Genomic DNA, 16,214 nt, shown 5'->3' with positions numbered 1-16,214 from the left:
GGTCCCAGATAGTCTGTTGTTCCTTAAGGAGGCACGAAATTGCGTCCAATGATCTATAGATAAGGGCCATGAATCCTATTGCTGAAGCTTTGTCTAATGCGCGGCACCCCCTACCTGCTGTGTCGCAGGCGGCTCCTGTACGGAGAGCCACGGAATGCAGGATGGCATGCCTGGCTTCAGTATCGTGGTCTCCCATGGTACTGCAAGGATGGGATCTGGGAATGGAGCACCCACGGGGCTAAGGCCCAGAAGACGTTGACCTAATTTCCTGACAATTGGGTTTGCCTAACCCGGTACCTGGTGGACCCAGAACCAGATGTTGTAACACCGACTCTGGAGCACGAACACACTGACACATGACATGACCTTCCAATTTCAGGAGGACTGAGAATGAATAACGTGGTCATGTTGTCATACTGAAGGGGGGGGGTTACTGACTTGGCTATAAGGTCATCCAAAATATGCCTGGTGGCGGCAGCAGCCTCCACTCTACAGGCCACTTACCCACAGCACGATCGGACCTGCCCTAAGAATCTGAAACCCCTTGGGGTCGCGGCGGAACCATGTGAATCCGCAGTCCGGCTTTGAGGAGAGGCTCATGCTTCCGGAAGGAGGTGCCATTAAAGCCCTACTAAGTTGAAGCCATGCCTATGGATACATGTGCACAGCAGAAGTGACCCTGGTTCGATGGTGTGGCAGCCACAATCCCTGCACTGCCCAAACTGAGCCGGCACGAGAAGGCACCGTCAGGGGCCTTCTTCAGTGAAAAGAAGATGTCCTACAATATCTTGCATGGCCCCCCAAAGGAAAACCCTAGGAAGATGTATAACTGCTTGAAGCTGTGCCCAAAGGACCTGAAAGTTGTCCTGAGGGAGGCGAGAATAACACCTAAGGGTATCGGATTGGCTTCACCGAATGTTGATGTGGGAGACAGGCCCTCAGCCTTTTGTGAGCTAAGGAACACCGAGGTAACAGGAAAGGGGGGCAATACTTGCGTTAGGTCAGAACATTGACCACCATCTTTGGACTCCATGTAGCACATGCCCATCAGGGACCCGTGGCTGGGATCCCAGACCAAGCCAGCTGCCTCAACGAAGAGGTGTGTCGCACTGAGCAGAGACGATCAGGAATCTCGTGATTAACTGACTGACCCTCAGGGAAGAGAGGTTACGAATTAGGATAAACTCCCTAGAGGATTTCCTGGGCACCATTTCGAAAAGGGAGATCCCTCAAGTAGATAACGGGGTGTGGAAAAAAAGGGGGGGCATAACCCTTCTGCCATTACTGCCTTGTTAACCTCTCATGAACCTGTCGATGCCTGGCGAGCAGAAATGTTGCTTACGAGGTAAGGATGGCATATGTTGACTTAAAGAAAGGGGGGAGGGGTCCTAGAACCTAGCATAAAACCGTGTTCCAAGTTAAGACACGTTCCCCCAGTTGGGGTAGCGTCTTAAAGCCAGAGTAGTGGCACCAACCTAACCAGGCATGGGCCAACCCGAGCTTCCTGCTGCCTCGGCCTTTCCAAGGGGGACCCTACCATCCCCGGGCATTGGACAAGAGGTGCATGAGGGCTGACTACTACAAGGGAGCACTCACGACAGAAACTGCACGTGTCCTGGGAGTATGTGCCCTTGGGGCTGTATTCCCAGCACAGACAGTGGTGCTGAAGCAGTGGACCCGCCATAGGCCAAGGGCCAGTGCTGGAGACAGCCAGGTGAATGTGGCCACTGCCAGAACTGTCGCCGAACCTGGCCGGGAAGGAGTCAAAATTAGAACTAAAGGTCCTGGTCCAACAGGTCCCTGCGCCGAGAAGGGCAATGGCGGCCCTCCTGTGAAAGGCCTCAACATAAGCCAGTCACACACCTCCTCAGGTGAAAGTCATTACGAGAAGGAGTAGCCCTGGTGACATTACAACTCACCAGCTTAGCGTAGGGATCTGATATGCCACTTACCACAGGTAAGTGGATACCCGAGCGGGTGGGGGCAGGTGAGGGATCCCGAATTAATCCAGCAAAACCCCGTAAGATGCTGTGTTAAGCGGCTGGGATTACTGGGGTTTGACTGACGGAGCTGCAGGCGGCCCGGGCGTCATATAGGGAGATGACATTGGGAGGGACAGTCACCCCAGGGAGGTAAGCTGAGGCAGCAACCCCACGGCCCTGAAGGTCGCCCGTCTGAACAAGTGGGGCGAGGTGCAGTCATCTCACCCATATCCAGAAGCCAGGGAGACAATGCCACTTGCAGTGCTCCTGACGGAAATGCCCCATGAGGGTGGACCGCCTCCAGCTGTGGTGCGTCGCCTGGGCGAAACCACAAGGAGGAGGATGTTGCTTGGATCACTGCTGACAGAGATGTCGCAGGAAGGTGGACTGCCTGCAGTGGTAGAGTGCTGCCATGGTGAACCTGCGAAGCGAGGTGGAGGCCTCAATGGCGTCCAGGTGTACTGAACCCAGAGACGAGCTGAAATAGAAAGAAGTAGCGAACGTTGGGTCTGCTGTCGCGTTCGCTTAGGCTGGACCACCGGGGGTTTCTTAGGCCTGGCCGGGGAAGGGATCCCTGAAGAACGCTCAGCAGCTTCCAGACAAGCGAGAATTGACGCCAGAACCGCGTCTGTTTCGTCAACAAACTCGGAATCGGGCCTTGGCAGCAATCTGTTGGGAAGGGGAGGCGGGGCCCTACCTTTCCGGTTCTTTCAACCTTGGCCCTTCTTGGGGGGGGCATGATGTAGAAAGTGAGGTAAGCTTGGCACGACATTGGCAAGAAGAAGCAAGGGCTTGGGTCCCCGGACCCAGTCCAACACACCAAGCACCACCCCTTAAAAGTAAATGCGGCAGGGGTCAAAGCACATAGAAGGAGGTTCCTGTGGGCTACTCACTGGGCACCCCGGGCAACAGGCAGCAGTGCCGCTGCTACCGCTAGAAAGGAGGGGCACCCTCCATTTCCGGCAGCGGCTAGAGAGGTGAGTGCCAAAAACCTAGATCCTCTTTCTGTATGGCTCTGTGTTTTCACATTTAAGACATCATGTGTCTCGCCGTTAACCTTATTAGTTTATAGGGCAGGAGTGGAGAATCTGTGCCCCCCCCCCCACTGGCTCTGCCAGGGGTTCAGATAGGGGTTTTCTAGCCCTACCTGGAGATGCCAGGTACTGGACCTGGGATCTTCTGCATCCCCAGCAGGGGCTCTAGCCCTAAACTATACCCCTGGAAAGGAGACTAGAACCTGGGTCTCTCACGTCCCAGTCTAACACTGTAGCCACTACAACACAGTGGCTTTGAAAGGGGTGCTGTTGCCGCCCATTGCAAGCCGGGCGCCCAAGAGGCGCAGCAAGGGCCCGCGGCCACGGGAGCCGCTCCTGAGCGTGGGTGCCCCCAGCCAACAGCGCCCGTGACTCGGGAGCCGCGGTGAGTGCACCACAGGGAGCCGCGGCTGTGGGGTTTTTTTGGGGGGGGGGATGCACGTGCTGCCGCTGCAAGAGCCGGCGCACGGGAGGCGGCAAGAGCTGGCGCCAATCTGCTCGGCGCCCAGGCCCGTGAGACCGTCAGCAAGGAAAGAAGCAGAGGGGCGGGCACGTCGCTGCCACAAGCACCAGCACCTCTCAGAGCCAGCAGGACAGCCGGCCCCGCACCCGGGCGCATGCCGGCACAGCTGCCGGTGCTCCCGTCGGGTGGTGAGCGCTGGCTGAGGGAGCGGCGCCCGCGCACACGCCGTAAGTGCCGGCAACCCCAGGGCCGCAGCGGCGCAGGCACACGGCAACAGCCCGAACCAAGAGGCGCTGTGCCCGGGCGCGCGCCAGCACAGCTGCTGGCGCTCCCGCTGGGCGGCAAACATCAGCTGATGGGGCGGTGCCCGCACACTCGAGCAGCAACCGCCTGAGGAGGAGGGAAGGGGGGGCGGGTGCTCGGCCGCCACGAGCGCCGGCGCCCCAGCAGGGGAGACCAGGAGGCGCCACGCCCGAGCGCGTGCCGGCACAGTTGCCGGCGCTCCTGCTGGGCGGCAAGCATCAGCTGAGGGAGCAGTGCCCGCGCACACGCGCCCCCACCGTGAGCGCCAGTAACCCCGGGGCTGCGGCGGGGTAGGTGTGCGGCAACCACCTGAGGAGGAGGGAAGGGGGGGCGGGCGCTTGGCCGCCGCAAGCGCCGGTGCCCCAGCAGGGGAGACCAGGAGGCGCCACGCCCGAGCGCGTGCCGGCACAGCCGTCGGCACGTGCCGGCCGAGGGGGCAGCGCCCGCGCACACACGCCTCCACCGTGAGCGCCACCAACCCCGGGGCTGCGGCGGCGGAGGCGCACGGCGACCACCTGAGGAAGAAGTGAGGAGAAGGAGGGGTCGGGCGCACTGCCCCCGCAAGCGCCAGGGCCCTCAGGACAGAAAGCGCCGGCGGCGGCAGACACTGCGCCCTAGCACACCCCGCCACCAACGCCAGCACGCCAGCCGACAGGGCAGTCACCGGCCATAATGGAGCTGCGCCGGAGCACGCACGCCCCGCTGTGAGCACCAGCGAGGCTTTGGGTGCGCAGATTGCACGCCGAGTCCAGGTGGCTGGCAAACTACGAAGCCGGTCTTCAGGAGGCAAGTGTTTTTCGTGGTTTCCTCTCTAGCTGGGTCAAGCCGGAGAGCTGAGATTGGGAACAGGGCTGAGTTTAAGGCAACTCAGCCTGCCCCTCCTTGCATGGTGGTGCCACTGGGGTGCACCAATCAGAGGCCCCTACGTCTTGTCACCCCACCCGCCCGCAATGCCCTCCCCCTTCAGCCAGACAAGCTGGCGCCAGGGTTAGGAATTTTTGTTTATTGTTATTATTTTATTGCTGTATTGTTTCTTTTAATATGTACACAACTTTCTGAGGATCTCCCACCCTTAAAGACAGCCTAGATATAATTTTAAATAAAATAAGAGTGCACTCTTATTCATGTTTAGACAGAAAAGAGTCCTACAACTCCCAATATGCCCCAACCAGCATAGCTATCCAGCATGGCTAAACACGCTAGGGTTGCGCCCTTTGGGTTTTGCTATTGTGATAACTACCTACATAATTTGTTCATATTGTTATACCGTGATTGTTATACTACCACTATGTTGTTTAGAACTGATATGTCTTTCTGAATAAATTGTTATTGCCACTTTTGTATATTGTGAGATGCTTTAAGCACAAATATTCCTGGGAAAGTTTCACATAAAATTCAAGCTCTAATCTCATCTAAACTCATATCCAACATTTTTCTGTTTTTGTCTGACCCTAATTTTGGGTGCTAGGCAAACTGGAATAATTTCCCTCTCAGATAAAATTTATCAACACTATACCAATGATGTCTTGTCCTTGTTAGCAAGATTTATGGAAAACAGTATTTAATACTGTTATGAGATTTTCAATAGGTGTCCCAGTTTATTACACCTACTTTTGGAAGGATCTAAAATATTTGATTTCTTACCTTAGAATGCAGCTCTGATTTTATATGGGAAGAACCTCAGCAACTTTTAGAGCTGGGAAACTAGAAAAATGGAGCTGGGAAACTAGAAAAATGGAGGTCAGGATTTTGATTGATGTCAGATGGTAAACCTCCTTATTTTTGGTATTTGCCATCATGCATGGTTCTAAAAGTACCATCTACTGAGCCTGACTACAAATATTCTATACAGAGAAAAGAGGTATGGCAGATGGACTAAACTCTAAATACTAGGTTTCTCTACCCTCCATGCATACCTTCCACTTCCCCCACCCACCCCTGCAAAAACACTGATGAAAACTGACAAAAGGAGATGTAAGGTAATGTGACATAAATCACTTTTAATCTTGAACAAGCGATGTAATTTTACTTTCAGGGGAAAGGCCATCTCATCCATGCTGGGAGTGCTGCTGAACAGGCCTGTGGCAACCCAGCCATGACTCTAACAGGTACACAAGTCCTTGATTGCACTGTGTATTTTGAAATATCTCCAATTTTCTGTCAAGCATGCCATCTTGCACAGCATAGTCCTACAAAAATGAGTCCATCAGCAGACACTTTTCTCTTTGTGCTAGCCGCCTATTTTTTGCTTGTCCTTGAACTGCAATTAGTTTGCAGACTAAGGAGGCTTTAAAATAAAAGGCTAAAACTCATACTCTAGAGTGCCTAACTCTAATGAGAATTGCAGTAAAGCCCCACTATTACAAACTTAATGTTTTGAAATTTATGGTAGTGTTCAACTACTCCCACGCTACTTCAATCTGGCCTTGTAACTGGTCAGTTGCATGGCATGAGTAGAAATACTCCCTGGGTGAACATCAAACACATGCTCTAGGTGCTCTTTTTAAATCTTGTAGGCTTGAAGAACTAGAAAATGCATTCCATGTTAAGCAGAATGAAGTCTAAGTCACTGCTTTCTGAATATGTATTACCAAACTGATGTAGGCATGCAGATGTTAACTCAATGGGAGATAGGAGTCTCTTGATTTTCAGTGTGCCATGCAAATAGGGTTGCAATGTCGTGTTCCAGAGCCATAAAAGCTAACTGGGTGGTCCAGTAGGCCCCATCTATGATGTGGAAATGCACGAGTTACTATCAGTGTCCCCAGCTTCCCATCTGTACAACAGGAGTAGACACAGACTTCACAAGCTGTTGCTAGGGCTAACATGACAAGGACTGTGAGGGATTTTGAAAATTAAAGTGCTACATAAGTAGTTAGTAGTAGTACACCATTACAGTAACACAGAATAAGAGGCCAAATACATTTGTAGTTTTGCCCAAAATTGACCTGTTAAAATTTCAGCCATCCCCATGAATTTTAAAATATGGATGTTTTGGTTGAAGCATTATTGTTTTTGTAGTGTTAAGGCTCCATAAGGATTTCTTAGGCAAGCTGGATGCATTCATGAGAATGGAAATGGTTATAGTAAAATGTAAATAGAAAAAAGGGGAATGAATATGGTTTACCTTGAAAGAGTAACATACAGTAGGAATATAGGTTATTTGGCTCTCACACAAGCTACTTCTATTGTATGAAAGTAGATCTGATGTAAAAAGGTTAAGAGTATTCCAAACAATCCTATCTAAATTCTGGAAACAATAGTGTCAAAAATATGAAAGGAGAGCACATAAGTTGGTACAAAAAAGCTGAAATATCAACAATATTTTAGGTAAACAGAATTTGTAAGCAGATTCATTTACAAAACCATGGAAGATTTCTGAATCCTGGCAGTGATTTTCAATGCAGGATTCAGAGCCTACAGAGTCACAATTTTTAATCTGATTTCTGGTCTGCACCATTTTAGCCTAGATACCTATATAATCAATAATTAATAATAATTAATATACCAATATAGTATCATTGAATGGTCAGAGATACACAGCACCAGCATGATACCTACTGAACAAGGGAAATTGTATGACCCCGAGTATCCAGTTTTTACCAGTTTTTACCAGTTTTTACCAGCTGGTTTAGAGCAGCTACAAAAACAAAAATACATTGCTACCTATACTAATTACGAAGTGTGAAGATCAAGGGCAAAGCTACGGGCACTATAATGATACCAAGATATGACTGTAAAACACAGAGTTTCAAAGCTGAAAAATAATAGCAATAAGATTAAAGATACAAAAGACTGGTCAAACCTGCAGAAGAATGTAAAAATATGCAAGAGCTTGAAAATCAGTGAGGGGCACATTCATGTCATTGTTAGAGATAATGCACAGCTTAATTTGTAAAGAAGCTTCAATTCTGGAGTACTTTCTCAGAATAAAACCTGCGATTACAACTGTTTCCTGCTGATCATTCAAATGAAATGCTCTGGTCTTCTGCAACAAATCTGGTTAAATTGACTCTCAAGTTAAAACTCTAATGTAGATCTACATATTTAGAGAACAACAGGCAATAACAAAGATAGTCCAGAAGCGGTCTAGCCTTCTAGATTAAGTATTTTGTTATGCACCCACTATTATGTAAGTTTAAAAACCTTGGATGCAATCAATTTAAACTCACCCATTCAAACCAATAAGACTTAAAAGTGCATACCTTTGGCTAGATTGGGTCCATTTTATTAACCATCAGAAACAGTTTCTAAAGAAACCTGATATATTAAACAGGATCTGGAAATAGCAATCCACATGCAAAATATTAATAAAAAGAAAAAATAATTATTCTCCTGTAAAGAAGAATTTTGTTAGAATAGCTGATCCTGTTCCACAAGGTTTTTTTAACCACTAACAATTTACTGCCAACTGAACCTTAATTTTGAGGTAGCACCATGTGCTAATCAAAAATAATTCTTTAAAATGGAATCTTAATCAGACAGGTCTTAAAGTAAATTATAACTACATTTATTACCTACTGTAAACCATTTCGCAGAAAAAGGCTGAATTTAATTTATTTCAAAAGACAGAGCAGAAGCAAATGATATAATATCTTCTGTGTTTCCACTGGATTTGCAGCATTGAGGAATACAAGGCTATTTAATACATTACATGCTATAAATCTGTTTAAAAGCACTTTAAAGTCCTTTCCGGGCCTCATCCTGACATATACCCAGCAGATACAACTAGAAAAGAAACAACAGGACATCACTTGCTGCCATCTACAGTTCCCAGCTAAAACCTCTCAAATGCATCTGTGATCTACAACCCATTCTGGACAATATCGTTTTCCTTTCACAGGCCTTCGGCTGAAATCCTGTACTTGCTTACCCCTCCAATCTAAAACAGCTACCCACCTGCAACAAAAGGCTAAGTAACAGTGATACTGATACATGGACCAGACCCTGTGCTAGAATCAGATGCCAGTTCTATCCCCATGAATATTCTGACAAGACTATCAGAGGATATAATGTCATCCACAACATCAGGAGTTCATACACCTACTCATCATCCAAAGTGATATATGCATCATCACCCAGCAATGCCCTTCTGCATTCTACATAAGACAAACAGGAGAGTCTTTAAACAAAACAAACTGACACAAATCTGACATCAGATATGGCAGTGTTCAAAAAACAGTGGGGGAGCATTTCAACCTACCAGGCAAATCTTATGACATTCAAGTGGCCATACTGAAACAAAAGTACTTCAAAGGGAGACTGCAACATGACATTTCTGAACTGCCATTTAAGAGGTTCAATTCTATCACCTGTGGCTTAAATCAGCATAAAGATTTCTTCTCACTCTGCAACCTGGTTCAGAGGTAATGATAACTCATTTTAAAAACTGATGGGTTGTCATGCATGAGAAGGGGAGAGCGGCACCTAAAAGGTGGGTGGCTTAAAAATACTTAAATAAAGTATGTTCATCTCCTCAGTACATCTTGGCCTGTTGATTCATGGTTGCCTTCTTCTTTCACCATAGCCTAGCTTTGCACGAACAAAGGCAAAGGAGCTGGACTCTCTGTCCCTCCTCCAGGAGGGTCCCAACAATGTACAGCCCCTCCCAACTGTGACAGTGAAAGGCACTGTGCTAGAATATGGGCAAGATACAGATGCAATCGATGTCCCTCATAAACACATTGGGAAATTTGTTACCAGGCTTATTGCTCAGCAGCACTCAATATGGTGGCACAATTTGCAAACCAGCAGGGGTGGGGAATATGTGTCCTTCCAGATGTTGTTATTGTACTGCAACTCCCATCATCTCTCACTAGTGGTCACACATGCTGGGGATGATAGGAGCTACAGTCCAGCTATATCTGAAGGACCATATATTCCCCCACCCTTGCAATGCTGTTGCTACATAGACAGCTTCTATATGGCTGCCCTGATTTAAATGATAATAGGTTCCTTCTTTATTGAGCAGTCACAATCATGCACATAATAAACTCTTCCTAAGTTAAGGGTCAAAATAAACCCTCCCTCAGTCATGACTTAATAGTGGGTGAGGTGGCCGATGTATCTGGCGTATATAACTGAGACCTGGGTGGGTGAGCAGGGAGGAGTTTGTCTCTCTCAGCTATGTCCATTGGGGTATTTGCATCAAGGAAGGCTTGAGGTCAGGGGAGGAGGGGGTGGCTGAGGTCTGCAGGAATTCCATGTGTACCTTGTGCTGAGTCAGTGGGACAGATTAGGGATTCTGTTGCTGTACTGCCCACTCTGCTGCTCAAGAGACTCCCTAGGTGAGTTGACGGAGCTCGTCTCAGGTGTGCTGTTGAGATCCCCCAGACTGTCAGTTCTGGGGGATGTCAACGTTCATACTGAGGGCACCTTCTCTGGGGTGGCTCAGGATTTCATGGTCTCCATGATAACCATGGAACTGTCCCAACATGTCATCAGCCCAACACATGTAGTGGGGCATACTCTAGACCTGGTTTTCTCAACTGGGCATGGAGATGATTATCTGAAGGTGGGGGACGTTGCTTCTGTCCCTGTGTCATGGTCAGATCATTGCTTGATGAGGTTTAGACTTACAGTGGCTTTTGCCCTCTGCAAGAGTGAGGGACCTACTAAGATGGTCTGGCCTCAGAGGTTAATGGATCCAGAAGCTTTCCTGAGGGCTATGGAGTTTTCTGGCTGAAATGGCTGGCACTCCTGTCGAAGCCCTGGTTCATCTGTGGAATGCAGAAATGACCCAGACAGTTGACACGGTTGCTCCTGAGTGCCCTCTCCAGAGCTCATACAGCTCATACAGCTCCAGAGTACAGCTCATACCCCGGAGCTGAGAGCGATGAAACAAAATAGGAGATGGCTTGGGTGCAGGTGGAGAAAAACTCCTAGTGGATGCAATCAAACTCTTGTGTGTGCCTATGGCCAGGTATATTCAAAGGCAGTGAGAGTGGCAGGGAAAAAAATTTCACTGCCTCTATCCAATCTTCCATATGCTGCCCAGTGAAGTTTTTTTAAGGTTCTCCAGGACCTACTACATCCTGGCCCTAAGGACATTATGGGCTCATCTGAGGCCCACTGCAATGCACTGGCTAGGCACTTCCAAGATAAAAGTTCTTGCATCCTCTGCGACTTAAGACTCCAGTTGTACTGCTGGTGAATCAGGTGAGGTATCCAGAACAGAGCCTGGTCCGGTTTTCTTGGATGAGTTTCAGTTGAAACAGCTCAAGGATGTGGACAAAGTGCGAGGACGGGTTCGTGCAACCACTTCCATATTGGATCCTTGCCCCTCTTGGCTTATAAAAACCAGCAGGGAGGGAACAGCTGGCTGGGACAGGGAGGTGATTAAAGCCTCCTCGTGAGAATGAGCAGTCCTGGGCCACATGAAAGAAGCAGTGGTGAGACCACTCCTGAAGAAATCCTTCTTGGACCTGGAAAACCTTAATAATTACAGGCTGGTTGCAAATGTTCCATTCCTAGGCAAGGCACTGATTCAGCACATTCCTGATGTGCTGAATCAGTGCCTGGCTGTGACAATGGACAGGATGAGGGCTAATAAACCGATGCTCAATCCAGACAAGACTGAGATTGAATTAGTGGGTAGTTCTGCTGACCGGATGGAGGATGCTCAGGCTGTTCTGGATGGGGAAACATCCAGAAAACCCAGCAGGGAGAGAACAACCAGCTGAGCCAGGGAGGTGATTAATGCCTCCTTGTGAGAGGGAGGCTCGGAAGGTGGAAATGAAGAAGAGGGCCTTCTCAGTGGTGGGCCTCCTTCACTGGAACGAGCTCCTTGATGAGGTCCAGTGCCAACGTTGTTATCTTTTTGGCACCAGGTTAAGACCTCTTTTGCCAGGCATTTGACAGCACATGATGAGTTTTAATTGGTCCTGGATGTGTCTTTAGTTATGACTGACTTTTCAACATTGTTTTTAATTATATGTTGTTTGTTTATATTGTCAGTGTGCTTTTATGTAAATGGCTTTTAAACTTTGTATATTGTATTTTAATGTTTTAACTTCTGTAAAGCACCCAGAGAGCTCCGGCTATGGGGTGGTACAGAAATGTAATAAATAATAGTAGTAGGAAGAGGAAGAGGAGTGGGAGGAGGAATAATAATAATAATAATAATTCTATGTAAATGCCACAACACCATTCTGCCTTGTTGCCCTTGCTTAAAAGCTAGTAATATTGCAATACAAATGCCCCTCCCCAACAAAAAATCAAACTTTTAGATCAGAATCTACTTTCTCTTCCTTTATCCCATTCTCAACAACTTCACTTACATGAAGTTTATAAGACTTACCTAGTCTGGCAACAGCATTCGATTTCAACAGGCAATCTGATCTTTCTAGCTGATATCATTACTTACAAAACAGAGCTCTTCCGTTTCCCCTAAGCTGGCACTCTCCCCAGACTGCCAGACTGTTTGGGGAATAGCTGAATCTTTCATTGCATTAAGAAAAAAATTGAATTATATATGAAATAATTTTAATATGACTAACTGGATGAAAAGCTACTTTTCTCTCAACAGAAGTTCATCTGGCTCAGGGACTACACAGGTTGGAATGAATTTTACACAGACCTGAGAATTCCTTGGGTAAGCTTTCCTCAACCTGGTACCCTCCAGATGTTTTGGACTACAACTCCCACTGCCTCAAGCCACCATGGTTATTGCTTTTGTTGCTTCATAGCTTCTACCTACTAATACCGTAAACCACCTAGAGAGATTTGGCTATTGGGCAGTATAGAAAAGTAATAAATGAAATGAAAATATAGATCTATTTGTTAAACATAGCTAGATGGAAGCAGCTCTACTGAACAACCCTTTCCCCCTAAGAAACAAACCAAGGCTGATGCAGAATTATTTTTCCACATCAAATATTTGCATATAAATATTTGCATTATAAAATACTCCTTTCTTCCTACTCTGAAAATCTGAGCAGCCATTGCTGAGCATACCAAACAGATATATTTTCTATCTTTAAAAAGTGTTTTCCTCAATGTAGCTTTTACACTGGTGCCACATCAACTGGGAGAGATGAGCTGTTTATTACATCTAAAATGCAGTGATTAAAAAAAGACAAAACCCCGAAGAGAGAAGTAATGGAGCCTTAGAGCAAGGAGAGCCAGGCAGCTGGGACATACTACAGCAGCAGCAGGTGGGCCAACTTACCATCTTTCTGGCCCTGCCTGGCACTGTGTTTGGCTGCCCGAGAGAGAAGCTCACCGAAGGCTGGTGCTGAAGGGGAAAAGCCCCCCCCCCAGCAAATTACAACTGATTTGGATCAGCTATGCTTGAGGTACCTGGGATGGCATTCCTTATCTACCCAGCCCAGACACAGGGCAATGCTGAAGGTGGCGCCACCAAAGGCGGGGTCGCCCCTTTGGTGGGGAACTGCTTAGGGGGGCAGGGTGCAAGGGTTAAGGCCACCCCCCTAACATTAGATTGCTTGGCTTGCAGTTTTTTGGGACCTGAGGGGGGCCCAATTAGGGTGGTTACAGGTCAAGGGAGATACAGTGTAGGGAGGAGGGCTAGCTAGGTAAGGAGAACACAGCCCAGGCAGTTAACAGCTGTGCTGTATTTGGCTCTTTCCCCATTTGCAGGCATGGTGGTTGCCCTATCAGCCTACCCTCGGGTCTCTGGATGCTGCTTTTAAATGCCCAATTGGTTCAGAATACAACCATCCTTATCCATGATTTAATAGTGGATGAGGCGGAGGATCTGACATGTATAACTGAGACCTGGGTGGGTGAGCAGGGAGGAGTTTGTTTCTCCCAGCTATGTCCACTGGGGTACTTGGATCAGCATCAGGGTAGACCTGAGGTCTGGGGGGGGGGGGTGTCCTGTGGTCTATAGGAATTCCATCTCTCTCTGCAGGCTCCCTGTCCATGTCATTACTGGTTTGGAGTGTTTGCACATTGTGTTGGGTCAGCAAGACAGCAACTGTGACTCTATTAGTGTACCACCCACCCCGCTGCTCAACGGACTCCCTAGGTGATTTGATGGAGAGATCCCCCAGCCTGTTGGTTCCTGGGATGTCAACATCCATGCTGAGGGCACCTTGTCTGAGGCAGCTCAGGATTTCATGGTCTCCATGACAACCGTGGGACTTTCCCAACATGTCATCAGCCCAACACATGTAGCAGGACATACTCTAGACCTGATTTTCTCAACCAGACATGGAGATGGTGATCTGAAGGTGGGGAACTTTGCTTCTGTCCCTGTGTCATGGTCAGTTCATTGCTTGCTGAAGTTTAGACTTACAGTAGCTTTTGCCATCTGCAAGAGTGAGGGACCTATTAAAATGGTCCGGCCCTGGAGGCTAATGGATCCAGAAGGTTTCCAGAGGGCTCTAGGGAGATTTCTGACTTCTAGGGCTGGCTCTCCTGTCGAAGCCCTGGTTGATCGGTGGAATGCAGAAATAACCCTGGAGGTTGACACAATTGCTCCTGAGTAGAGCTCATACTGCTCCAGGGTACACCCCAGAGCTGAGAGCCATGAAACAAAATAGGAGATGGCTTGAGTGCAGATGGAGTAGAACTCTTAGTGGATGCAATCAAATGCTGGCGTGTGCCTATGGTAAAGTACATTCAGGGGCATGGAGGGCAGCAAAAATACAATAGCTTGCTGCTTCTACTGAATCATCTATCTGCTGCCCAGTGGAGCTTTTCAGAGTTGTCCAGTGGATATTACATGCCGAGGACACTGTTGATCCGTCTGAGGCCTGCTGGCATACATTTGCTAGGCACTTCCAGAATAAAAGTTGCATCTTGGATCCCCTGGGACTTAGACTTCATTCAATTCCAGCAGGTGAATTGGATGAAGTATCCAGAGAAAACAGCCTTGTCCAATTTTCTTTGATGAGTTTTGGTTGGTACAGCTCGAAGACATGGACAAGGTGCTTGGACAGGGTCATACTTTCATCTGTAAGGCCGACCACCTGCTTACTTGATCCTTGCCCATCTTGGCTCATTATGAGCTGCAGAGAGAGGCTGGGTGAGGGGGTCAGGGTGTGGTGGTAAATGCCTGTCAGCTGCCTAGCTGCCTCCTGCAGTCCCCTCCAATAGCCAACTCAGGACACAGACGACAAGGATTCTTTCCAAGGCTTTATTCCTTTATTACGTTATGACTCTTTCAGATACTAATCACTAGCAACTAAGCAAGGAACAGCACTGGGGAAAGATAGCAGAGTAGCCTAAGCTCCAGGTAAGGCAGTTGGTCCCTGTTTGAAGGGGAACCACGGGAAGACTCTGAACTGATGGGCTATGGATAGATCCTCCCTCTTTTCCTTGGGTCCTCGGGACGCGACCGTTGCTTGAGTGCCAAATGAGCGGAACGCCTCCTTTCGGCACCCTCCATCTGTCGTCGCTCCCTGCATCTGCGCCAAGTTTCCAGCAAGCCCCCCTCCAGTGCTCTCTCACTGCCAGGGTCACTATCTATCCCAGGAATGCTGGCAGGAGGAATCTCTGCCCACTGCTGTGCTTGTGAGAGATGAGCGAGCTCCTCTCCCACGGATTGCTGTTCTTCCTCAGAATCAGAACTGCTCTGGGGCTGTATGGGCTCAGTTTCCACCCTGACAACGCCTCCCTTGAGAAGGGAGTGATGCCATCAGCTCTCAAGGAGACATTGATAAAGACTGCTCTTAAAAAAGCCCTCCTTGGACCCCCAAATTTTAAACAACTTTCGCCCAGTCTTGAATGTGCCATTTTTGGGCAAGGTGATTGAGCGGGGGGTGGTGATGCAGTTGAAGGCACACTTGGAAGAAGCTGATTATCTAGATCCATTTCAGTCGGGCTTCAGAAATGGCTTTGGTTGCCTTGGTGGATGATATGAGGGGGGCTCTGGATAGGGGCGAATGCTCCTTCCTTGTTCTCCTCGACCTCTCAGCAGCTTTTGATATTGTTGACCATGGTATCCCCCGGACTGCCTGGAGGGGTTGGGCATTGGAGACACCGTATTACGGTGGTTCTGGTCCTTCCCCTTCGGCAGGTACCAGAGGGTAGCACTGGGAAAGGAGGTGTCGGACCTGTGGCCACTCACTTGTGGGGAGCCACAGGGTTCCATCCTCTCCCCGATGCTATTTAACATCTATGTGAAGCCGCTGGGGGCTATCATCAGGAGGTTTGGGGTACGGTGTCATCAATATGCAGATGACACGCAGCTCTACCTCTCATTCAAATCTTCACCAAAGTTGGCCATAGAATCCCTGTCCAAAAGTCTGGAGATGGTGAGTGGCTGGAATGGGAGGAATAAGCTGAAGCTGAACCCTGACAAGACCGAGGTACTTTTGGTGGGAGACAAGAGGAGCTTGGGGGATCGTGACCTGGTGTTGAATGGGGTACTACCCTTGAAAGACCAGGTCCGAAGCCTGGGGGTCATTTTAGACTCCCAATTGTCCATGGAGGCTCAGGTGTGAGCTGTGAGCCAGACAGCGC

At 48.5% G+C, this 16,214-nt stretch overlaps 1 protein-coding gene across 10 annotated transcripts in view; it reads right to left on the bottom strand.

Annotated features, from left to right (window-relative positions):
* MGAT5 (alpha-1,6-mannosylglycoprotein 6-beta-N-acetylglucosaminyltransferase) overlaps positions 1–16,214 on the bottom strand; it is a 197,722-nt gene that overhangs the window by 127,574 nt on the left and 53,934 nt on the right. The window lies entirely within an intron of this gene.

The sequence above is a fragment of the Heloderma suspectum genome, chromosome 1 (genome assembly GCF_057233095.1).
Source record: "Heloderma suspectum isolate Gila_16-S chromosome 1, 16-S_ref, whole genome shotgun sequence".
Lineage (NCBI taxonomy): Eukaryota > Metazoa > Chordata > Lepidosauria > Squamata > Helodermatidae > Heloderma > Heloderma suspectum.
The sequence above is the reverse complement of the archived record's forward strand: the minus strand, read 5'-3'. Positions and strand labels throughout refer to the sequence as shown.